The following is a 26227-nucleotide window of genomic DNA, read 5'->3' as shown; positions in this document are numbered from 1 at the left end:
AGAAGATTATAGTTGTGCAGAGAGAGTCAGACAGAAAAACAGAGAGAGACAGCAGTTAGTAAAGGGGGAGTTTTATGGCGCTCATAAAGAAGAGATAAAGAAATGTGTAGTTTTACTGAGTGTGGACAGTCAGTCGATCACTCTCGAAATCTTCACTGCAGGCCTGTGTCTGTATGTGGATATTCTGAGAAATGTCTCTGATTTTTTTTTTTTTTCTGTCAATTTTTTTAATTTTTTTAATCCATACAGTGAAAGTCAATGGGGTCCAATGTTCTTTGATTTCCAACGTTCAAAATATTTTCTTATGTAAAAGAAAGTCATACAGGTTCACTGTAAAATATCATCAGGTAAATAACAGAATTGATATAAACCAATCAAATAGGGAACAAATTCAAATTTTGATGTAAAGCAGCTCTAAAAAGACAATAGTATCATTATTGAGCTCAATTCAGTTTAATAACTGTGTAAAGTTAATAAATTGTGGAATGAGTCCAACTCATCAAAATATTTATTTTTATTATTTCATGTTTAAGTTATACATGATTATGAAGATCAAAAAATATTTTTTTTAGTTTAAACGACTTGTACAGCCAATTTGATTATACTTAAAAAACTGAATAAGCAACTGAACTTAAGTTGAATTCAGTGTAATTTATTTTACAAGGTTTGGAACAACATGAAGATGAGTAAATGATGACATAATAATAATTTTTTGGGTGAACTATACTTTTAATGCATCAGTGACGTATTCATTATGCCTTTTAATACACATATACTGTACACACACACACACAACCAATATATATATATATATATATATATATATATATATATATATATATATATATATATATATATACACAGTGGGGATCGAACATTTGGGAACCCCTTTCAGAATCTGTGAAAATGTGAAATTTTTTAACAAAATGAGATCATACAAAATGCATGTTTTTTTTTTTTTTTTTTTAGTACTGTCCTGAGTAAGATATTTTACATAAAATATGTTTACATATAGTCCACAAGACAAAAACATAGCTGAATTTATTAAAATAACCCCGTTCAAAAGTTTGGGAACCCTTGGATCTTAATACTGTGTGTGGTTACCTGGATGATATATGACTGTTTTTTTGTTTTGTGATGGTTGTTCATGAGTCCCTTGTTTGTTCTGAGCAGTTAAACTAATCTCTGTTCTTCAGAAAAATCCTCCAGGTCCTGCAAATTCTTCAGTTTTCCAGCATCTTTTGCATATTTGAACCCTTTCCAGCAGTTACTGTATGATTTTGAGATCTGCCTTTTCACAAGGACAACTGAGGGACTCAAACACAACTGTTAAAAAAAGGTTTAAACGTTCACTGATGTTCCAGAAGGAAACACGATGCAATAAGATCTGGGGGGTGAAAACTTTTGAACAGGATGAAGATGTCCACATTTTTATTTTTTTTGTTGAAATATATATATATATATTTTTTTAATTTAGTACTGCCCATCGGAAGATACTTGCATGTTTCCCAGAAGAAAAATTAAGTACAGTTTACCTTGATCTTCAAATTCAAAAAGTTTTTACCCCCCGGCTTTTAATGCATCGTGTTTCCTTCTGGAGCATTAGTGAATGTTTGCAGCTTTTTTAATAGTTGTGTGTGAGTCCCTCAGTTGTCCTCAGTGTGAAAAGATGGATCTCAAAATCATACAGTCACTGCTGGAAAGGGTTCAAATATGCAAAAGATGCTGGAAAACTGAAGAATTTGCAGGACCTGGAGGATTTTTCTCAAGAACAGAGCTCAGTTTAACTGCTCAGAACAAACAAGAGACTCATGAACAACCATCACAAAACAACAACAACAAAAAAAAACAGTCATGGATCATCCAGGTAACCACACACAGTATTAAGATCCAAGGGTTCCCAAACTTTTGAACGGGGTTATTTTAATAAATTCAGCTATTTTTTTGTCTTGTGGACTATATGTAAACATCTTTTTTTGTAAAATATATTACTCAGGACAGTGCTAAACAAAAAATAACATGCATTTTGTATGATCTCTCTTGTTTTGTTAAAAAATTTCACATTTTCACAGATTCTGAAAGGGGTTCCCAAACTTTATATGTATATAACCTGATTTTGACTTTTTCACTACTTTATTTTGACATTAAGTCTGCAAAAGTCATGTTAAAGTTTAGTTTCACAATCAGAACTACTCTGTTGATTCATGCACAATCTATATAATTTATATAGTGAGGACAAAGAGAGTAAGGTAAGGACATTTTGGCTGGTCCTCACAGGGTCAAGACTTGGTTTTAGGGATAAGGTTATAATTAGGTTAAGAGTAGTTTTAGGGTAAGGTTTTTGTGTTACATACTCAATTGTGATGGGTAGGGTTAGGGTAAAGAGCTAGAGATTGCACTGTGTCAAACAAATTGTCCTCACAAAGATACAGTAAATGTACATGTGTGTGTGTGTGTGTGTGTGTGTGTGTGTGTGTGTGTGGTCCTGGTAAACCCTACGTTGTAGGGACAAAACTCTCAAGGATGGCAATCCCAGAAATCTTTGGCCTTGTGGGGAAAATGCAGAAAGTTATAAGGGTTGTGTTTAGGGGTAGTGATAAGGGCTAGAATATACAGTTTGTACAGTATAAAAATCATTACGTCTATGGACAATACCCATACAACATGGAAACCCAACGTATGTGTGTGTGTTGTTTGTGTAATCTTATGTATAATCATGTGTAACATGATGGTTTGAATGGTAACAGTGTTTGGAGTCTCTCGAGGGATTGTAAAGCAGATCACACACACATAAACACACACACACACACACACACACACACACACACACACACACACACACACACACACACACACACACACACACACACACACACACAGTGTTTTCTTGTAAGCTCTCCAGCAGTTTATTTGATGGATTATTGTGGGATTACGGAGGGAATGAGGATACAGGAACTGTAATCCAGACGAAACGTCAAAGCATCAAACTGCTGACAGGAGAAAACAGAAAGAGAGCGTGCACTGTTTGTGTGCAACCTGACATTCATTGGTGTGCATCTCATCTGTGACGTTTTTAGGGTGTATGATATATATCTGTGACTATATCGCTATTGGCTAATATAAGTGATTATTTTTCAATGGGCTGATGTAGAGCGCACCATATTTATAGCACTTCTAGATTTTGAAGGTACAAAACTGTGAAGTAATATTTTGAGTCAATGAACTACAATCCCATGAAGCACTGCGAATAATGTAATTAAATAATTAAAAAAAAATTTGTTGAGTATTTGATAAATCGTTTTGCAGTAAAATAGCATTTTTAAAGAGTGACAAAATTACATTTCTGTTATTAAGTACTCACCCTCTTGTCGTTCCAAACCCATAACACCTTCGTTCATCTTCGGAACACAAATTAAGATATTTTCGATGAAATCCGAGGGTTTCTAAACCACACATAAACAGCAACGTCATTGCACCTTTTGAGGTCCATAAAGCTATTAAAGTTATTGTTAAAATAGTCCATGTGACTACAGTGGTTCAACCTTAATGTTATGAAGTGACGAGAATACTTTTTTTGCATGCAGAAACAAAACAAAAATAACGACTTTATTCAACAATCTCTTCTTCTCCCTGTCAGTATCCTATGCTGTTCTTTTGAACTTTCTGTTAATCAAAGAATACTAAGAAAAAAAAAAAAAAAAAACTTTAAATTTTAATAATATTTGCCACAATTTCTATGGTAATGGTGACTTCTCTGAGTGGTGGGTCTGTCTTGAGGATTATGGGTATTGTAGTTCTTCAGCTTTTTTAATCTCTTTTGCTTGATGGTTTGATTATAAATTAACCAAACTATGATCTTTTTGACAACAATTCAGATGCCAGCTGGTATTACTGTAATTCAGAGAGCATAAGCTGACATATAACCAGTTTTGTCAGCGCTCATGATTAAGCTGATTAACTTATAATCAGTATCAGCTGATTCAGATGACAAGAAACATGTAAAAATTAGACACAAGTGTTAGTTAGTCATGTTCTTCTGCACATGTTTGTCTTGTATGAAACTCACATGATTAATAACAGTGGCATTTTGTGTTTTGTTGTCCTGTAAGTGCTTTGACCTCAGATGATTCAGCATGCTCAGAGCTGGATGAGTTCTCTTGTCTGGTTCTCTGTGTTTCATTAGCAGCGTGTTGAGTGATCATAACCACGTGGAATCAGAGCCACTGAACGTTCATATTCAGACAGGGATGAGAGTGAAATATCTGGGCTGTAATCAGCAGCCGGAACGCGTCCCTGTGGAGTCATTCCTCCAACAGATGGAATGGCCTGCGGGAATATTCCAGAAATCTCCAACATTCCAGAAAGCGTCATCTAGAGCTCGATTCATCACGACACACACACGGTGAATTCACTTCATTCATCTGCTCGCAGTGTTATAGAGCCGTTTATTGATCAGATCGAGAGATGACAGACTTTATATCATCGTGAATTTAGCTTAAAATGTATATGAATGTATAAGGGGAAGTAAATATTTTAGATGCTTTTACTCGTAAATGTTCAGTGTATTCTCTCTCAGTATGAGCTGAAATCCCTGGTTAAAAAAGAATCACACTTTTTTTTTTTTTTTTTTTTTTTAAAGAGTGCTTATTACAGAAATAAAAATATACTTACGTGTGAACTGAATGTAATGATTTCAGATGCTTCAGATTGCATGTTGGTTGTAATTAAATAAAAAAAAAAATAGTTTAAATATATAGCGTGATTTCTATATACTGTCTTTTTATTTTTTGACCTACTTAAGTAGGACTTAAGTGCATCTTTAAATGTAATTTCATAATTACTTCTGTTGTCTTTAAAATATGGTTAAACAGCGTGTTGCTGTACTGACAAGCATTTATGGCAAGCTAAAATATACTTTGATTTCTACTAAACTTTGAAACTTTTTGTCATGCATTTAAATATGTTTGCAATGATCATTTTGCAATTTGGTACATTTAAAATATATTAACTTTACACATAAAAATGTTTGATGTTACCACATCAAAATAAGGGTACTTTAAAGACTGTCAAAAGATTTCAAATCTACTTTAAATTATAACTTTTAATTTTAAAAGTGTGCTTAAGTGTGTTAAGAAACAGTTGGATAGACCGAAACAAAATGTCCCAGAGGTTTTCTAATAGATTTAGGTCAGGCGAGCGTGGGGGCCATTCAATGGTATCAATTCCTTCATCCTCCAGGAACTGCCTGCATACCCTCACCACATGAGGCTGGGCATTGTCGTGCACCAGGAGGAACCCAGGACCCACTGCACCATCACAGGGTCTGACAATGGGTCCAAGGATTTCATCCCGATACCTAATGGCAGTGAGGGAGCCATTGTCTAACCTGTAGATGTCTGTACGTCCCTCCATGGATATGCCTCCCCAGGTCATCACTGACCCACCACCGAACCGGTCATGCTGAACAATGTTACAGGCAGCATAACGTTCTCCACGGCTTCTCCAGACCCTTTCACGTTTGTCACGTTCTCAGGGTGAACCTGCTCTCACTGTGAAAAGCACAGGGACCTGCCAATTCTGGTGTTCAATGGCAAATGCCAATCGAGCTCCACGGTGCCAGGCAGTGAGCACAGGGCCCACTAGAGGACGTCGGGCCCTCAGACCACCCTCATGAAGTCTGTTTCTGATTGTTTGGTCAGAGACATTCATACCAGTGACCTGCTGGAGGTCATTTTGTAGGGCTCTTTTAGTGCTCATCCTGTTCCTCCTTGCACAAAGGAGCAGATACCGGTCCTGCTGATGGTTTAAGGACCTTCTACTGCCCTGTCCAGCTCTCCTAGAGTAACTGCCTGTCTCCTGGAATCTCCTCCATGCTCTTGAGACTGTGCTGGGAGACACAGCAAACCTTCTAGCAATGGCATGTATTGATGTGCCATTCTGGAAGAGTTGGACTGTCTGTGCAACCTCTGTAGGGTCCGGGTATTGCCTCATGCTACCAGTAGTGACACTGACTCTAGCCAAATGCAAGACTAGTGAAAAACAGTCAGAAAAGATGAGTAGGGAAAAAAAAATATCAGTGGCCTCTACCTGCAAATTGGGGGTCGTCTCATTGTTGCCCATCTAGTGCACCTGTTGTTGATTTCATTAACACCAAAATAGCTGAAACTGATTAACAACCCCCTCTGATATTGATTTATTTATTTGTTTGTTTGTTTGTTTGTTTGGAAGAGTTTGGTTCCAAAATGCGATAAACGCCATTTTTAAAAAAAAAAATATTTTCCGTCAAAATCAGTATTGTATCTGGTCGGTATTGAAAAGTCATTTATTAATTTTGCGCAAAATGTGATATCCGTTGTCTTATTCGGTCATTTTTTCTCCCTTTCTTTTCAAAATGCGACAAATGCCAGTCTCCGTTCTCTGCAGAATGTGATATATCCGCTCAACCAATCACAGCGCACCATTCCACGCATTGTAAACAGTAATGTCGGCGCTCTGAATACGCCCGGCATCCTAGTTTTCCTTATCTGCTTTGTACTTTGTGATCAACAAAAACAGAAAAAATAAATAATTTTGACGCCATTGATGAACCTGTGGTGGTTTCTGCGGTGGGGAAGAAACGTAAGTCATCGAAATGTAATAATTGACGTGAAGAGATTAAGAAGATGAGGCACTTCAGTTAGGAGGAGGAAAAATGCCAGCTGTTGCTTGTTCCACAACAGCATCAAACTTCTGTCACGGTCCCCAAAACTGAATCATGAACAGTTTGTAAAAGCCCTTTTTAATAGCAATGTACCAATGGCAAATGTGTTTATTTTAATCGTGCGGTGGTGCCAGATACTCTTTAATCGGTAATGACATATAGAGACATAATTCATTTATAACATTAACAAGATGAGCCGTTGAATTTATTTTGGGAGCGACGACTGAATGTATTTTTAGTCAAATACCTATATATAAGATTAGTATTGACAAAGTTCAGAGGCTGTCATATATATATAAATATAAAATCTCTTCAAATCTATATATATATATATATATATATATATATATATATATATATATATATATATATATATATATATATATATATATATAAATATATACATTTTCACAAAGGGTAGTATGAATATGCAATGAACATTCTTTAAATCTTAATGTGTTATATGTTTTTAATGCAGAATGATTTTAGGAGTAATAATAATAACACGTTATAAAGTACAACTTTATTTTAATGCAGAATGCTAATAAACACACTAATGGAATATTCTGACTTAATTCTTGTAACTTTTATAACTTTATTGATGGATTCTGTGACACCGATTACCACAGAAAATCATCTTATTTACAGTCTGGCTGTTGTTGTTAATGTTATTATTTTAATGTTGATGCAAACAAAAAATGCAAAATGCTGTATCGGTACTTTTTGAACATTTCAAGCACATTTTAACAATACTGTGATAATATTGATAACCGTGATTATTTTGGTAACTACAATTGTAAAATTATTTTTTATATGGTTTTATCTCTAGTCTCACTGCTCAGAAATTCTCTTTCTCGACCATCTGGACTGACACACTGACATCAACAATAGAGCAACACAACATCAAAATGCCATATGAAACACACAGACACACACACTGGTGTCGAGTAAAGCATTTCCCACAATCCCCTGACGCATTATATCCCAGACTACCACTGGAGTTTCTCTCGTTCATCTTTAAGCGTTCAGTCTGTGTTCTAATGAAACAAAAGGAAAATCTATGATGTCAATCGATTCTCCCATTTACTAGAGTCTCCTGATGTTTATCCTCTAGAGTCCCAGATGAGACCTAAACACTATCTCAAACTGTGCTCGCATTTGCTCGAAAAATCTGAGATCTCAATATGAACTCAAACATTTCTCATCACGTCCACATCAAGCAACTTGCTGACCTGCCTTGACAATCGACTGGAAGAGAGAGAAACATGTTGTTTAGAGGTTTTTGGAGATGTAGATGTAAGGCGAGAAACTAGTGGTTGAGTTCCTGTCAGTCTTTTAGTCTCTGGGCTCGAGTCCACAGAACCGCAGGACTCTTTTCTGCAGTGGACGTGAGCTCATGACCCAGACCACATCACAACCGGATCAATGCGTGAATGAATGAGCAAACGGACGAGGGATGTGCTTGAGATCTTTAATGTCCTTCTCTTCGTCACATGCTGTGAAACTCTGCAAGACTTTCCTTTGACAGCCTGTAATTTTGTATGTGTGTGTGTGTTTTCATGGCTACTCAATATTTCCCACATTCTGCACATCGCTGTTGCCAGCGGAAATCAGGGTGGAAAAGACCCTGGCATCTGATTGGCTACTGGGCCGTGTGCCAGTGATCACATGATCTCGGCCTGTCATTCATGGTTTATGCAAATCCAGCTGGAACCTTCAACAGACCTCATCAACACTTTTTTTGTAGATAATTTCTGCTTTTTTTATTGTTTTTTTAATGAAGTTCAATTTTGTAAATCTCTCACTGACACTGATGAAGTGCTTCTACTATATTATTCTTACAGTACTGTTCAAAAATTTAGGGTTGCTTAGATTTTTTTATCGTTTTTAAAATAAGTTTCTTCTGCTCATCAATGCTGCATTTATATACTAAAAATACAGTAAATATTATTACAATTTAAAATAACTGTTTCTATATGAATACATTGTAAAATGTAATTTATTCCTGTGATGCAAAGTTGAATTTTCAACACAATTGACCCTTCGCCGGGTGATCTAACCAATCATAACGCCGAATCTGCCGTTATGTCCTGTGCTAGTTAGTAGAGTAATGTCAGTGGACTTGAAGTTGAAAAAATGGTGTGTACTGACATCTTTCCGCAGTTGAAACAGCATTCCTTCTGATGTCCATTCATGTTTATTTTATGCTTTAACTCCCTGAGGTCTGAAAACGCGTTTTGCAGGTTTTTTTTCACATTGCAGCAAAACAGACTTAAAATACTCTGCATTTTTTGTCATAGAGACAAAAGTAATATATCAATTGAAACTATAGAATATCTTCTTTTATTTGTATACACTCAGAGTAAAAACAAAATGTTGTGCTTTTTGCAAAATAAAGAAAACTAAAATGATGCATGATCTGTCCTATCCCTCTGAACAAAGTTTAATCTGATAGTTCTCAGAAAATTAACTATAACTTAGTGAATACTAATCACAAAAAATTAGACTTATGTCTAAAGACATGTTGAAATGTCAGGTTTTAAATCATGTAAGTCATATTGAAAACAAAAATTCTGTGTTTATGTAATCTGTATGAAAATAGACATGTCAGAAGTCCGTGTTTCAGCTCATTATCTGCTAATGCGGCCACGCCCACGGAGGGAGCGCTATTCAGACGCAAATTCAGTCAATACATGCATTCATCGCCTCAATCGTGTATTTATTGTCTTGAAAAGTGTTTATCTGTATGTAAAAGCCATGGTTAGCGACCTCTGGAAGACATGCCGTTAGTTCCTGATATGTCCTCTTCTTCTTTAGAATAATTTGTGGACTAAATGTGCACAGAGAGCGCCCTCCGGCTGCAAGTATGAATTGAAAACACCATTCCTGAAATGTCCTCTTCTTCTTTAGAATAATTTGTGGACTAAAGGTGTACAGAGCGCCCTCCGGCTGCAAGTATGAATTGAAAACAGTATCCAGCACTCATAGTGATGATAATAAATATTATTGAACAACTGAAAAAAGCACAAATGTCAGGGCATGTCAAAACTTCTCCAGACCCCAAATCAGCCTCAGACTCCAGAGGGTTAAATTAACTAGTAGGAAGAGATGATCGGTTCATGAGCTGCTTGAACTGAGGCACTACAGAGATTTGTCACAACACATTGAAGAGACACAAAATGGTATTTATTGCTTAAATTTCTTTAAAAAATTACAAAATTTGACATTTGGTATCATATCAAAAGTAGCCTGCTCTATCTTGTCTGTCGACGCTTTGTCAGTGTCCTCTTTGCTCTGCAATGTATTTTTCACTGCGTGAGAACATGATTTGTGGCGTGAGAGCATGGCTTGTTGGATATAGCAACAGTAATTAAAGGGGGCGGGTCTTTGCGAACAGTCAATTTCTCCTGTCTGCAGTGTCACATGATCCTTCAGAAATCATTCTAATATGCTGATTTGCTGCACAAGAAACATTTTATTATTATCACTAGCTATGTTTCCATCCAAAGTTGTGAATTTAACTTGTGCGCAAATTTGGAATATCGCATAAAACATTTGTGAATAAAGCACTGTTTCCATCCAGTGAGTCGAAGAGAACAAAATCATCACTTCCTGATAAACTGCCGCAAATATAAAAAAAAAAAAAATGGAAGTTGCTACAGTAGTGCAGAGTGCGGACAAAACTCAGTAGACACTGTCATGAAATTATACTGAACCACTTTAACAATAGACTTTGCTCAGGCATTACAGGATGACCAAGACAGCATTTCAGATGTTGTGCAACGAGATCGGTCAGCTGGTTGGTCTTGTTATGTGTATATATATATAAATTAGCATAAAATTTTTAATTAACTTTTTTATTTTGAGTTCTTGCAAATCAAATGTACAATAGCATGGTATAGCACTTACCAAATGAGTACAACAACTTAAAACATGTAACTTACCTGCTCTCAAACTAAGCCGCATACGCTACTTGTCACCATGATGGTAACTCTCCAAAAACCCACATTAACAGAAACTCTTCTAAATTAGCATAACAAAACATTAATCACTACTAAATCTCCCTTAACATTAATCTTGTGCAAAAAAACATTATAAAACACTTAATTTTAACATTTACTCTCCCTTTCAAGTGCCATGGGCAAAGCATGCTGGGAATTAGAAATCCCAGTCCAGTTTCAGTTAAACTTAAGTTAGTCTAAATTAAAAGAAATTAGTTCATACAACTTAAAACAATGAAACAGTTCAATTTACTTGAAATATGTCAGTGCTGTGAACTCTGAACAGTGCTGAAAGTTCTAAATACTCATAGCATTTAATTAAACTGAACTAATTTGTTCAATTTAAGTTTGTCCTACTCAAACCAAATGAGCATTTTGAGCATTAGGGTTTACAGTGCACTAAAATAATCTTTGTCATAGAATACACTTGTTTGTTCATGGTTTGAACGTTCTTGCAAAAAGCACGTTCCATTTGTTTAATTTCAAGATCTGAGGTGAATTGTCCTTATTATATTGCTTTTATTATGGCTACAAAACTGAGAGCACTAAATGATATTCAAAGTCAAAGCTTTACACGCTTTTAACATTAAATAAAGCACATAAACATTACCTGAGATTAACATTGCCATACTTTATGTTGTTGTTTCAGCCACGACGTCACAGAAAAATAGAAACCGTTTCTAAAATAGAATCATCGCGTGTCACCGTCGCGGCTAGTTAGGACAATCGGTAACTTAAACACTGATTGGTCATTGGTCAACAGAAATCCCTGTGATTGGCTACAATACTCAACGCTGCAAAATCATGTTGTAAATGGACACATTGGCAGCAAAATGGATCAAAGGCAGCAACAGATCACTTTAATTTAATTTACTTACTTTTCCGTTTTATTTAAAAATACAAATTATATTTTTACACATAGTAATATAACTCTGTTAATCTTGCATGCAAAGAATAAAACTATATAAGTTGAATTGACTTGACCAGGCAGCCAAGGTATGGCAGTCGCCATACCCAGCCATACCCAATTGACGCCCCTGTTTGCATTCACACAGTCTTTTGGATCTGTTTTTCACTCTGTTTTCACTGTTAAAGGCCTTTGGTGTCGTTGATGAGGTTCCTTGTCCAGCTTATTTTTGAAAACACTTGAAGCAAATACAGCATACAGAATAATGTTCAGTCCAACATGTCCTACAGGTCGCCCGCTGTGGATACGCAAAATTAGCTGCCGCCAGGCAAAAGCTTGTGTGTGTGTGCGTGTGTGTATTGTGCCACTGCAAATGTTTCAGATGTTTTTGTGACACTGATACTTGAACTCAAGCCACAAATAGACACACACACACACACACACACACACACACACACACACACACACACACACACACACACACACATGCTGAAATGCACAAGGTCACTTTCTAAACAATCATATTTTAAAGGAAAATGTGTGTGTTTGTGTTCTACTTTTGAAGCAGATCTCCAGAAGTGACAACATCCATTTAGAACATTGTTTGATAAATACAACCCTGTTTTTGGATTTTGAATGTTTGTCTTTAGGTTGGTTGTATTATGCACACTGTATTTAAACCATACTGTATGTACAACAGGCTATGATGCTCTTTTAGTTCAGTAGATGTGTGATGTCCTCTCATATATAGTGGCACTCTGAAGAGGGGCATGTCTACAATAAGACAACACATCAATCACTGTGCAGGAACCAATCAGAGAACAGCCAGGCAATCAGCTAACTCATCAGAATCTAATGTTTTTTTTTTTTTTTTTTTTTTTTTTTTTTTTTTTACATGACAGTCAATCAGCCAATCAAACACATTCACAAACAGTTCTAGACACTAGAGTGTATTTGTGTTTGCTTAATGCTTGTTGTGAATTTGTTCACTCATCTATTATAGATTGAGTACAGTTCAGTCTGAATTACATTATTCCTCTTTCCATATGTTTTCCTTTTTTCTGTGAGGTGACAAAGTTTAATTCTGATATTATCTTATCAGTCCATAGCTTGGTTGTGATGGTTTTGTCATGGCCAAAGGCAGACAACAGTAGGAAAACCTGTTTGAAAACAGTCATTATTTTTGCCGTTCTGTGAATCTATTGACACATGAATGACATGTGAAGAATCAGTCAACGATGATATCAGTTTTACAAACTTATAGCTCACAAACCAAACAGCAGCAACATTCAGTTCTTCAAACTTATGATGTTTCATTATGGACCAGCTCAGTAATTTCTCCATGAATCTATACTGGTTGTGCTGTATGTTTATAGATGTGATGATTGTGTTATTTTATAATTGAGACTGCAAACTCAAAACTCATTGAGGGGAACAATTGGTCATGATTTATGGGACAATAGTGTGCATATTTCCTCAGAATCTTTCTTGTGGGTCCATTTTTGCATGTTTTATTACTTTATGCAAAAAGTTGTGAAAAAATGTCTTTTTTTATTTCTTCATACTCCAGAAACTATCTTTTTGAGGCTCAATTGAGTAATTACTTTAGAAACCTGTGGGAAGACCCCTAAATAGATGAGATAGTGTGTGTGTGTGTGTGTGTTATCGGCATGACTACAGAAATAGATGAGTGGCTCAAGTGGCACATGAAATGTCTCACACACTCACTGAATTTTCTAGTTTAAGTAATACCAGCTGTTGTCTAGTTTTTGTTGACAAAAATACTTTGGTTTGGTTGATTGATAATCAGACTCACAAGCTGTGCAGTAATGGGTGTGTAACAGAAACATCACTTACTGTAGCACTAGAGGAGCATCTGCAGAGCTGAATGAAGGTCCGTCTCTCATCAGTGCTGCATTTGACACTCATAGATACACATAGCCTACATGTTTTCATGCTTTGCAGAAAGAAGCATTTATTTTTGTGTGTTGTATAGAATGTGATTATTGTGTATTATGCTGATTTCATATGTGAAGTTTATATTTTCCAGCTGGTTTACACATAGTGTAAAGTGTGTGAATGATGTGATGGTAATTTGTACATCCGCTTTATTTAAATGAATGTGATCCATTTCCATTAAAAGTGTGTACATTTATAGCTTTTGTCCATTTCTGGTGAACAAGTACACTTTAGCATACTTTTAAAAGGAGTACTCATGGACATAATATACTCTACTTTAAAAAAAATATATACTTACTGTAATCTGTTGGGAAACTTAATTGCAATTAGATAATTAGATAGTAAATGTATTATAGTAAAGTTGTGAATCTTGCTTCATGATTTGATTACGATTCAGAGGGTGTTTGATTAACATTAATGACAGACAGCAGGAGGTTTATTAGGCTTCTGTCACTTTAATACCACTTTAATGCACAGATCCAATATACTGTTACAGGTGTTTATCATTCTTATCGGTTTATGTTCACTTAAGACATAATCGACTGTTTATGTGAATACTCGCCAAATGGGCATGTTGACAATGTTGTGTGTATTTAACTGTTAAAGAGCAAGAGGCAACAGAAAAGAGCTCAATTCTGATTGCGAGGCAGCTTTATGTGTGTGTGCTTGGTGCATAGAACACCAACTCTCAAAGAGCGTGTGAGTACTGAATGGTTTAAAATCACTCAAATGTTTAAATTGACAAGACTTAAAATGACGTGCAAATAATAAACGTAAGTGATGATGTAACACTGGCCCCAAAGGGCAAGTGACAATTCCATAAACTGTCCTGAAATGCATCTTATATCGCAGAATGCAGTGTGCTGATGTGAAGCCATTTATGAGACGCTGTACTGCTGAATCACTCACACTGTTTGTGAAATTGTCTCAGAATGTTTTCAAATTACTGATTTGCTCTGATAATCTGTTTGGATTAATTTACTTATTCAGCCTATATGCTATAGTGCATAATTATCCCGCTTTATAATCGCGAAACCTACGGCAATGTCTAAAATGTGCAATCCCACGCCTAGGCCCTGTTCTGTGCGCGCACTTCAGTCAGTGTGTGTCAGTCAGCATGAATAATGCATTGAATAATGCAGAATCTGATTGGCTGATAGCCGTGTGATATTTCAGTGATAACAGAACTCCTACCTTTTCACCGTTTGTATCACTCCGCTTGAAGTGACCATCATGGCGGCTGATCAAATCCACTGTAATTTTTGCGAATATTACTTGTTGTACCATGAACTGTTGTTTTAATAGTTTTTTAGACGAGAATGTAGTTGTTTAGACCTAAAATATGTGACTGATATTTAGTAATAGCACCTATTTTACAGTTTGTTTTGACGTTTTCGGAGATGCGAGCTCCAGGCCGTCAACGGCCGTTCAGTGCTTGTGCACGCGCCGAGAACAGCTTCATCTCGGCCAGCGCTTTGGGGATTTACCGCTGGCACTTATAGTGGTTAAACAAGAGACATAATTCAATTTGAGTACATAAAACTGGCAATCTTTGGTCTTATTAATCTATTATTTGTTCTAGAGCAAGTCGAATTGTGCTATGTTAAATGTGATAATAATTAACTTTAACATCCTTTATATAGCATAGCATATTGGCCACAACTTAGATGGGACATAATCAGATGAAGACTCTTCTCCGCTCTTCAAATACGTAAAACATTAAACTTTATAGACATAGTGTTTTCTGAGTAAAGAAAACGCTTTACAATTGTTTTTTTCAAACATCAGATCTTTATTTACCTTTGCATCGCATAGACGAGATGACCAAACTGCAGCACTTCATTCACGAGGAGAGGCGGATTTATGAGGTTTGATTGACAGTTTGAGGATCCAATGGAGTTACAAGGTTTTGGCACAAGCTCTTTAAAATCCTTTTCATTCGTTAAATATTTGTAAAACCCACATACAAGCCTAAATGGTGACCTATAGATTTTTTTTTTTCATAACTAGTGCTTTATGTTTGACTGAACAGTACAATTGTGTTTATTTGTTGTTCAATAAATATTATTTTATATAAATATGTCCATTAGTGCGTAATATGGATTGAATGAAAGTTACATTAATACGCCATTAGATGGCGGCAACACTTTACAGGAGAATGAGTCAGTGAAGCACAAGAGACTTAAATTGAAAGGAACTTTTGCAAAGGAAGTTGTTTTAGCGCTGTGGTGTTATGGATGTTATGGAAAATTCCCAGAGCTGTAAAAAGGACAAATACAAGATCGCTTTCCTTAGTGGACATTCAAACGGACTTTTATAATGGATACAATATTATGGACATCGACTTGAAGAATGAATGTAATGCAATATATATCAGACAAAGGTAATAGCCTACTTTCTCAGGCGATCTCTCTCACACACACTCTCTCTCTAATACTGTACAAAATTCAGTTTCAATGAAGCGACTCAGCGTTCCTTCGTTACTAGTTCTAAAGTGACGTTTTAGAATAAGTAACGGAGGCTTGGTCAACTGTCAACTTGAGGTTTGAAACGTTCCTTCGTTACTAGTTCTGAAGTGACGTTTTAGAGTTAGTAACGGAGGCTTGGTCAAACTGTCAACTTGAGATTTGAATCCGTGGTGGAAGGAAGTAGTGCTGCACAAAAGAGGGTTTTAAAGACACTCCGTTGTTGTTTTTATTTGTTTACAAACTTGTGCCGTAAAACTGTTGTATAAACGCAATATCACACTCTTAGACGTGCAGTATGGCTGTATATCAGCACGCTGTGATTATCTACGGCACTCGTGCCTACAGACGAAACACAGCCGTGCTGATAAACAACCATATCGCACGGCTAAGAGTGTGATATTGCTCATATATATATATTATTATTATTATTTTTTTTTACATTAATCATGTAAAAATGGAAACATTCCAAAATATCTGCTTTCAAGAAGTTAGGTGCATTATGAAAATCAGGATTTCTATATAAGAGGAGATGAGCTTGAGTTTGTTGCACAGCCCTATTTGTTTAAACCGCGAGAGGTGTCTAAACTTACGCTACTCCTTCATCCTATGTCATACATCGCATCAGGGGTTACTCTTGTGGTGCAAGTTGACTTGCACAGTATGCGTATGATCATCTGCCGGAAGTTAGCTATTTTAGTTTATGTTAAGTTTTAAATATGGATATTTCTCTTACAAAAACCCATCACTTCGCTTCAGAAGGCCTTTGTTAACCCCCTTTAGCCATATGGATTATTTTTATGATGGATGGATGCATTTTTTTTTTTTTTTTTGCGCTCCCCATTCACAAGCATTATAAAACTTGGATCTTTTTAAATATATCTCCGATTGTGTTAATCTGAAAGTAGATAGTCATATACAGCTAGGGTGGTTTAAGGCTGAGTAAATCATGGGATTATTTTTATTTTTGTGTGAACTAACCCTTTTAAGTATTTTATTTTTTTTTATTTCATTATTATTAGGGCTGCACGATATATTGTTTTAGCATCGAAATCGTGTTGTGCGCATACGCGATAGTCACATCGCAGAATGTGCGATGTCTAGTATAGGGATTGTTAATCCGTATGGACCAGACACCACGGTTCAAAATACACATGATTCTCTGTGATTAATTGCAAAGTTTGACCATCATACAACGAAAGTTTATTATTTGAATGTGTTTTTAGATCCTGTCAGTTTAAACTTTCAAGAGATTTTAAACCATTTAAGCGCACGAACGGACACACACATGAAAAAATATATTGTCAAAATGCATGTAAAATATTGAGTATCCTCGTAAACACAGTTGATTATGGCTTAGGAGAACTAAACAATTGAGAAAGAAAACCGGATGTGTAACAGTATTTTGGATCCACGGCGTGCGTTCGGTCTTAAAGTGACAGAAGCCCCTGCTGCTTTCTGTGTCATGAATGTTAATCAAACAACAAAAGACAAAGAGAAAAATCACTTTTGTCGTTTTAACACAGATTAATTATATTTAATTTATACAGTAAAGACTATGCAGTGTTATTTTACATTTGATTATTCAATTTCTGTACCTGAATACTGTTAAGACTTACCAAAAAAATATGAAGCACTATGTATTTAATTTGTATCCTTGTTCTATTATATTTATCTTTGCTTGTAATTTGTTCATTATTTTCTAAGCGTATTCACTCACCTACAAAATCACCCCAATCAGCCTAGTACGATTAATTCTTTACAAATAGAGCTATTCTAGCTAAGTGATTTTTTTTTTTCATATCACAATAGATAGCGCAAGAAACAAAACATTGCTGTGTCAGTTTTTTCCAATATCGTGCAGCCCTAATTAATATATTATCTGCAAGTAGAGCTTTGTAAAAATATTTAAGATTTGGAGTACACTACAAGTGCACATTCAATACAATTAAGCACTTTTTTTTTTTTTTTTTCGCAATGAGTTACATTACAGCTGTTTAACTTCTGGCTATTATGCAAATTCAAAACCTAGCTAATAAATAATTTGTTTCAGCATATTTTGTTTTGTAAAGAAAAAATGTGTTCTATAATAATAATAATAATAATACAAATTTGTTAAAACAACATTGATAAACATTGTACAGTGTGACAGCATCACATAGTTCTGACCCCATTTTAATCCATGTAAAATTGTCCAGCAGGGCCGATCGTTACAACAGTAGAAATGAGTGAGACATGCTTTAGGACACTAAGCTGTTTGAGCATGTGTTGAGATGCGCACACACACACACACAGTGTCTGGGGTCAGAGGTCAGTGCTGTGCTGTCAGAGGGTTCCGCAGTTCTTGTTAACTGTGTTTGTTTATTATTGTTCACTAATTAACTCAAGGTCATAGTGAACTGCTGTAAAATCAGACAACAACAACAGATCAAACTCTCTCTGTCTGTCTGTCTGTCTGTCACATTTGCTGGTACTTTACTGTGTGTGAGAGAGAGAGTGTGTGAGAGACACTGATCAGAGGTCAGACTCGTCCAGTAGATGAACTGCTCTATTCAGTGAAGACCCAGTGATTTACAGGCTGTTCACACATCAGAGACATTCGTTTATCTCTCATCATGCCGCTGGATTCACCTGCTGCTGTTTGACATTCATCAGACTTATGTGGCATTTAATTCCCTTTCCAATCTCCAATTTGCATTTTTTTGTGTGTGTGTGTGTGTGTGTGTGTGTGTGTGTGTGTGTGTGTGTGTGTGTTTTTACCACTGCTAAGTGCCGAAGGGCTGTTTGATGCTTTTGCTGGGAAAGATGATTTGAGATGAGACTAAAATTATCCTTACTGGACATTTTAGATGTCTCCTTAATCAAACAAACCTGATTTAACTCATCAGCTCAGTAGTAAAGAATCTGGGACTAAGGTTGGGAACCACTGATCTATTCATGAAATATACTTCTGTCCTATATAAATCAAATATCAATATTCATTTTCTAGAAAATGCTTCCTCAACGTATTCTTGACAGCTTTATCACATTTAGGCTTTTTCATTTTCAGTTCAATTCTTTGTATAAATGTCTGAACTTTTGTCAGAAAAGATTTAATAATGAGTCAAAAAGCAGATATATTCACTCCATTCATCACCGCACTGGGAATGTAAGATTGAGCACATTGCGTTATGGGTTACAGTACGTCACGCGCCGATCTGATGTGTATGGCACATTCTGACAAATGCAGTATAGTCATCTGGGCATCAGTGCACAGACAATAACTCATATAGTGTGCAAAGTACATACTGTGTGTGCGTGTGTGTACTATAGCAGACACACACAGATGGGGGTAAATGAGGTCAGTTTCTTCACCAGTCTGCGGTCTGTGGACGTCCTCTCTCCAAAAACAATATGAAGCAGACGAGAGAATAACACATCCAGAATTAGCTGCTTATTTCTCCTCAGCAAATGTTTCCAGTTTCAAACGGGCTGCTGGTCTTTCTGACGTCAGTCTCTGCTTGGTGAAAACGGCCCAAATATGCAGCTAAACACAAACATACGAGGCCGAGCGTTTCAGATGAATGTGATTCAGATGAAAGTTTCTCTGAGAGTCTCAGATGTGCTTTAAAGAAAGCATCAAGTCCGAATGAGATCCATACAAGCGTGAAGAGTGTCAGGCGCTTGAAACGAAACGAGCCGTTTGGCTTTTGTTTACAGAATTGGGGCAAGATTTGCATGGCGTCAATAGCGCAAGCTTGCGTTTCAGACTCATTTGCTCAGCGACGCATCAGGAAATGTAAAGCCGAACAGAAGTGGCAACAATGGCTCTTCTGCGAGAGACAAAAGAGAACCTGAAAGGCAATATATCATACGGCGTACAGAGCATTTCCAAACAAAACGCAGTTCATTAATTTAGCGTGTTTGCTCTTGCTGACAGGGAAGACGTAGTGCTGCTCTACTGCTAGTGAATCAAAAGTTTCAGCTCGACTCATTCGACATTTCTTTCCTTTTACAAATAATCCTGATGCTAAAAGACAATCTGAGAAATACATTTTAATGATATTTACCAAAACTAAAGGTCTGCATTTCTGCTTGTCACGATCATTTTGTAATTCATATAATTTGAATAGATGACTTCCAGTGCGCCAAAACGATATAATTGAAAACAAACAAACAAAAAACATAGTATTCATGAAGGGAAAAGACAGCATTCTCACAAATTTGTGTCCTCATAAATCACAAAAACGCATGCACACACACACACACACACACACACACACACACACACACACACACACACACACACACACACACACACACAAACCAGCTATCCCCGGGGGGAAATGAATTAATAAACATACCAAATGATGTTTTTTTTTTGTTTGTTTTTTTTATGTAAAAACACCAAAAGTTTTCTGTGATAGGTAGGTTTAGGGTTAGTGTAGGGGGATATAATATACATTTTGTAGAGTATAAAAACCATTAATTCTATGGAGAGTCCCTACAAGGATAGTGAATCAGACGTGCATGTGTGTGTGTGTGTGTGTGTGTGTGTGTGTGTGTGTGTGTTTTGGCACACCTGTGAGTGCATCTGGGTTGTATGTACACAAACAACCGTGTTTCTGCTTTGACTGTGAAATCGCCCACGTGAGTGTCACCTGAGCTGAACACTGCTCAGTGATGCTTGAGTTACTGGTTTATAGCTCTGTAACTAATTATGTTTTATTTTATTTATTTGTTTTCTTCAAACTAACTGAAGGATATTAAACAAGTATAAATGTTTATGCTAATGATATACTATGTATTTCTTTTTTTCCCTTTTAATTTGTGAAGTGGAGGTTTTCAGAGCAGACTGATTAAATGATAATTTGCTGTTGACTCTGTATAGTCAGTTTTATTGATGAGTCTCTGCAGCTCATTTCCAACCTCAGACACACAGTGTTAAACAGACGTTGTTCTCTTCAAAACTCAGCTGCATTACAGACCTATATGAAAGGAAATCCGAACAAATCTTTGTCCTGCAGCGGCGGATGGACCAGTGGAAACACGCTCAGCTAATCTTACCCTAGAGAATCGGCTTTGGCAAACTCCATTTCATCGCTCGCTGCCGCCTTATCAGACCGAGAGAGATTTACAAAGCTCAACCTGTGTGTTTGTGTGTGTGTGTGTGTGTGTGTGTGTGTGTGATAAATGTTGGACTATCTCTTTTTACTGGATGCACAGGCGACATCTTTTCAATCTCTTTATAGTTGTGGTTTGTTTTCAGGGTTCATTCAGTAAGAATTTCCTGCACTGATCATTTTCTGACTCTTTTCCCCTTTTGACCTCTTTCTCTTATACTTTCGATAGTTAGGAGAGAGAAATTTATATTCAAATATATAAACTTGAGATTAAAATTGTATTGTTAATAAACTAATAGGTTATACTACAATAATGTCCCATTAGTTAAAATAACCATGAAAATACTTCTAAAGAAATTATTAATCTTTTACATTTACTAATACCTAATATATAATATATATATATATATATATATATATATATATATATATATATATATATATATATATATATATATATATATATATAAATATTGTAACAAATGTATTGCGCATTGTTAATGTTAGTTAATGCATTAGCTAATTCTAATGGTACCTTACTGTAAAGTGTTAATGATTATTTCATTCATTCATTCATTTATTCATTTATTTATTTTATCAGAAAGTATGCAGTAAGTTGATCAAAAGTGGCATTGAAGACATTTATAATGTTACAAAATATTTATATTTCAAATAAATCCTGTTATTTTGAACCTTCTATTCATCAAAGAATCCAGAAAAATTAAATAGATCATAGTTTCAACTGTTTTCAACATTGGTAATAATCAGATATGTTTCTTGAGCAGCAAATCAGCATATTAGAATGATTTCTGAATCGAATTCAGCTTTGAAGACTACTGTAAATAATATTTTTTGCAAATAACATTTGAAAAGATTATTAGTAGAGTTTGTTTTAAAGGAAAAATGTTCCAGTCTTTCTACTTCAAAATTTCACTTTTAATTTAAAGTGTTACTTGCCATGTCTTTGTAATTAATTGTGAAATTTACTAGCAATTCCAGGGTGAAATTGTTTTTTCAAATGAAGATTGTGATTCATCTGAAAAATCTGTTTTTACCCAGTCCTAATCATCTGAGAGTAGCTTCATTAAGTGTCATCAGTATTCAAGAATTTTAATTTAGAAACAATAATTTTCTTGTATTTCTTCTACTTTCAGAGTTAGTTTATATGTTGTTCCAATCAGATTGCACCTAATTTGCAGATACTTGATTTGCATAATACCTAATGAACCACAGCTGCAAGAGACTTAATGCTATGACCTTTGAGTTACTAGCCCAGATCTTTAACCCTTGTGAAAAATAAGTACATGTAAAGGTAGGGTGGGCAGTTTCGGAGAGGCTAGCAATAGCACGCTAGCTTTGAAAGCATGACTCCCACCCTCCCTTCAGAGCACTTTTCAAAGCCACACCTTCTTCAAAACAAATGAATGTGCACTGCAAAGTGTTACGCGTCATGAGAGATGGCGTTAAATTACCCCATGCCTCAAAGCACATAACATTACAATAATAATGAATGTAGACAACCTACAGAGCTCTTACTTGTACCACCTGACTGCTGCAGATTCATTTTGGCATTGATAGTGTTGACATAAGAACACATAAATCTGAGCATAAATCAGACCGAATGCAATGATTGGTCCTGAGACTTCCACAGAAGATGTACATGTTTTAATATTTAGACCATTTCTATTATTTATTGCTATCAGGATGTGAAGAGAGTTTCATCCAGTACAACAATTTCCAGAGTTTATAAAAAAAAAAAAGCCTACCCTAACTGTAACTGTTTAATGTGCACTTGTAGTATATATGTATAGTGTGTGTGTGTATGTATATATATATAAAAAAATAAAAATATATATATATATACATACACACACACACACACACACACACACACACACACACACACACACACACACACACACACACACTTACTTAAAGGCCACTTAAGTGTACTTAGCTTTAACTTTTTTGAGTATTTCTTAACACACTTAAGTACACTTTGTAATAAACTCAAATTAAAAGTTTTAATTCAAAGTACATTTTATACCAGTATGTTTTAATAATCTTTGTCAAGCTTTAAAGAAGTACACTTATTTTGATACACATGCAAAGTACTTCATTATAGTTTTAACTGTAGTGTGTTATTCGATATTACATATAAAGTTTTAAATGTACTAAATAGCACGTGATTCACCGCAAATGTTTTAATTCAGAAACATTAATTTCTTCTACATTCACAGTTCATTTATGTGTTGTTCAAATCAGATAGCACCTAATTTGCAGCATTTCTGATTTGCGCAATTACAAGTTAACTGGACTACGAGAGAGACTAGGTTTGATATTAATCTTTAAGGTTACCAGTCCAGATCTTTAACCACAGCAGCCGTTATTAGCGCTGCTGACATTGTCATCCTTACAGCAGCGGTTATTCTGCGCTAAAGCGATGTGGTTCCCGCATACGCATCCCATCATCCGCAGAAACGCCTGCTGTTCTCTGTAATGTCATTTAGCCACAACTCTATCACACATAATTAGCATTTAGATAATAGCAAACACTTGGCATTTTAATTACGGGTGGCCTTTGAGCGTAGCATTTACACTGTGAGCTTTATTTGAAACTCAACAGCAGTGTGGGAAGAAGAGTTTCCAGAGCAGAACGTGTCTGAAGGGACGGAGATATACGTTTGATGAAGCGCTTGTGGCGAGAGACTGAGTAAAGGTTACGCTACGTAGCGCCTGCAGCGGGATTACACAATATCATGACACGTCCAGTACGGCCAGCGATCATGCGTAAGCAGCTGTACAATTTTATATTTATGATCCAGCGCTGAATATTTTAGCATTGTGTCTTTTGTATTCATAAAGGAAATTATTCAGATGTCAGATTGCCACTCCGTGTGTGTGTGTGTGTGTGTGTGTGTGTGTGTGAGTGATTTAATTTTTGCTTCACATACACACTGCCACAGCAAAATTGTATTGTTCAATTGTTGTTCTTTCATAACTTTGTTCATGTTATTATTATATAAATAATTATTCACATACAGTAAGAGTATTCCCTTGTTAGAATTGTATTGAATGTGTGCTAGTAGTGCACTTAATTAAAAAAAAAAAAAAAATGTACTAAGTTTCTAAATAAACTGCATAATTACAAATATATTTAAATACATGACATTTTTTAAAAGAAATTACATAAAATTATATGTTAGGTTACCATAACTGCTTATCAGTACTTTCGGCAGTATACTTGAACCATATTTCATATACAATTGAAATAATTATGAAATTATTTACACACACACACACACACACACACACACACACACACACACACACACACACACACACACACACTTATAGGGTGAGCCAGACTTTGGTAGCCATATGGTGAGCTCTGGATGCTGTTTTAGATATTGTCAGATGTCATCTCGCTGAGAAAGACATTTTTGAGACACAACTGTGTTTATATTGTCCTCCATGTGTTCATCATTGCTGCTGACCATGTCATTTTGATACATTTCTGTTAAACAGTGTGTCAGATTGTTTTGATACACTGCATTGTGTCTTATCAGGCTTATTCTGGGCTGTTACGGGTTATTACAGATGTTTAATATCGTTTAATATCCTAACAAGTGTTTCATGCAAAGGTGTTCAGAACAACACCAGAACACACTATAGATTCAGGAGATTCATAATGAATCACTGGACAGATTTTTTTTTTTTTTTTTTGTATATTCAATTGTTTACTTAGCAATTTGCAGGAATATCTGAAAAAAATAAAATAAAAGCTATGCTAATGTACCAAATGTATAATCTATAATGTGTTTTTGCAACAACATGTTGGAAACACAGAGCTGTTAGTATTAACATGGTAAGGATGCAGAACATTTTAATTGTTAAAGTAATTATTTGTATATGAACACTAATTGCATCTGTGGCAAAAATACGCGAAGAACAACGCTGAAGTTCATACGGTCTCTCGAGAGAACCAGAGCCGTTCACTAAAGACATTCCCTCTTGTGAATGAATTGATGTGATTTTCAATCGAGTCCGTCTCTCTCTCTCTGGATCAATGTCAGACAGATGAGTAACAAGAAGAGGGGAAAAAAACACGGCCATTTTCTCGTTTATTTACAAATCGCCTGCCAACGTGGGCGACATGCGGTATTACTTATCTGTCAGATTTCTAGAGAGAGTGTTTGCTCTGTGTGAGCGTGATGGAAATTCGTATTCAACAAAGAATCGGCTCATCAGGAACAGATACAAAACACACATAATAGATGTGTCTGTCTCTCTGTCTGTCTCACTCTCCCAACAAAAGCTTAGAATAAAAGCGGCGCGATACACACAAGACTGGAGCAGCTGATATCTGAACTATTAATTAATCTCACAAATATTACACAGACTGTCATCTCGCATTCGTGAATATGTGCGCTCGGAGTTGAAATGAGCTCATAAAGTAACAGCCAGAGCCAGTGATGGTATCGTGAACGGAAATAGCAAGCGTGGCAGTGCGTGTGACATCGGTCAGCAGGCGGCGAGTGCATGCCAACTCTGACTTCCGCGTGTGAGTGCGTGCGGTGGGAACAGAAGTACAGCCTGCGTCGTCTGTGTTTGTACCGTAGTGGTGAAGAGGTTTTACTGCTGAATGGCAACTCTGTGTATAAACTGTGTATAAACCATTTATATAAATGAGTCTGTTTTACTTTGGATTACAATTGCATTTACATTCGTTCAGTGCCAAAGAAAAACCCCATCGTTTTGTGGTCTGATTACAAACAATACTACAAACAAAGCTTGGAAACTCACTCATCTGAATGGTGAGTTTGTGATGAGCAATGTGTGTGTTTGCGCGTGTGTGTGTGTGTGTGTGTGTGTGTTTAACATTGCGGTCAGCCCTCAGTGATTCCCAAGGCAAAAGCTTGTTAAAGCAAATCACTATAGATGAACAGAATGAAATTTGTAACTAATAAATACTTTCCCCAGTTGATTAATCACAGTACATCAAGACAGTTGTTTTGTTTTACAAGTTGCGAAATGTATAAGAAGTTACCTATAAACAATACAAAAGAAGCATTATCTAATTAAATATGCAC

The 26227-nt window shown here is 35.9% G+C and overlaps 1 protein-coding gene across 49 annotated transcripts in view; it reads left to right on the top strand.

The window, feature by feature from the left end:
* LOC125263978 (receptor-type tyrosine-protein phosphatase delta) overlaps window positions 1-26227 on the top strand; it is a 600442-nt gene that overhangs the window by 435925 nt on the left and 138290 nt on the right. The window lies entirely within an intron of this gene.

This window comes from Megalobrama amblycephala, linkage group LG3 (assembly GCF_018812025.1).
Source record: "Megalobrama amblycephala isolate DHTTF-2021 linkage group LG3, ASM1881202v1, whole genome shotgun sequence".
In the NCBI taxonomy this organism is placed as follows: Eukaryota; Metazoa; Chordata; class Actinopteri; order Cypriniformes; family Xenocyprididae; genus Megalobrama; species Megalobrama amblycephala.
The sequence above is the reverse complement of the archived record's forward strand: the minus strand, read 5'-3'. Positions and strand labels throughout refer to the sequence as shown.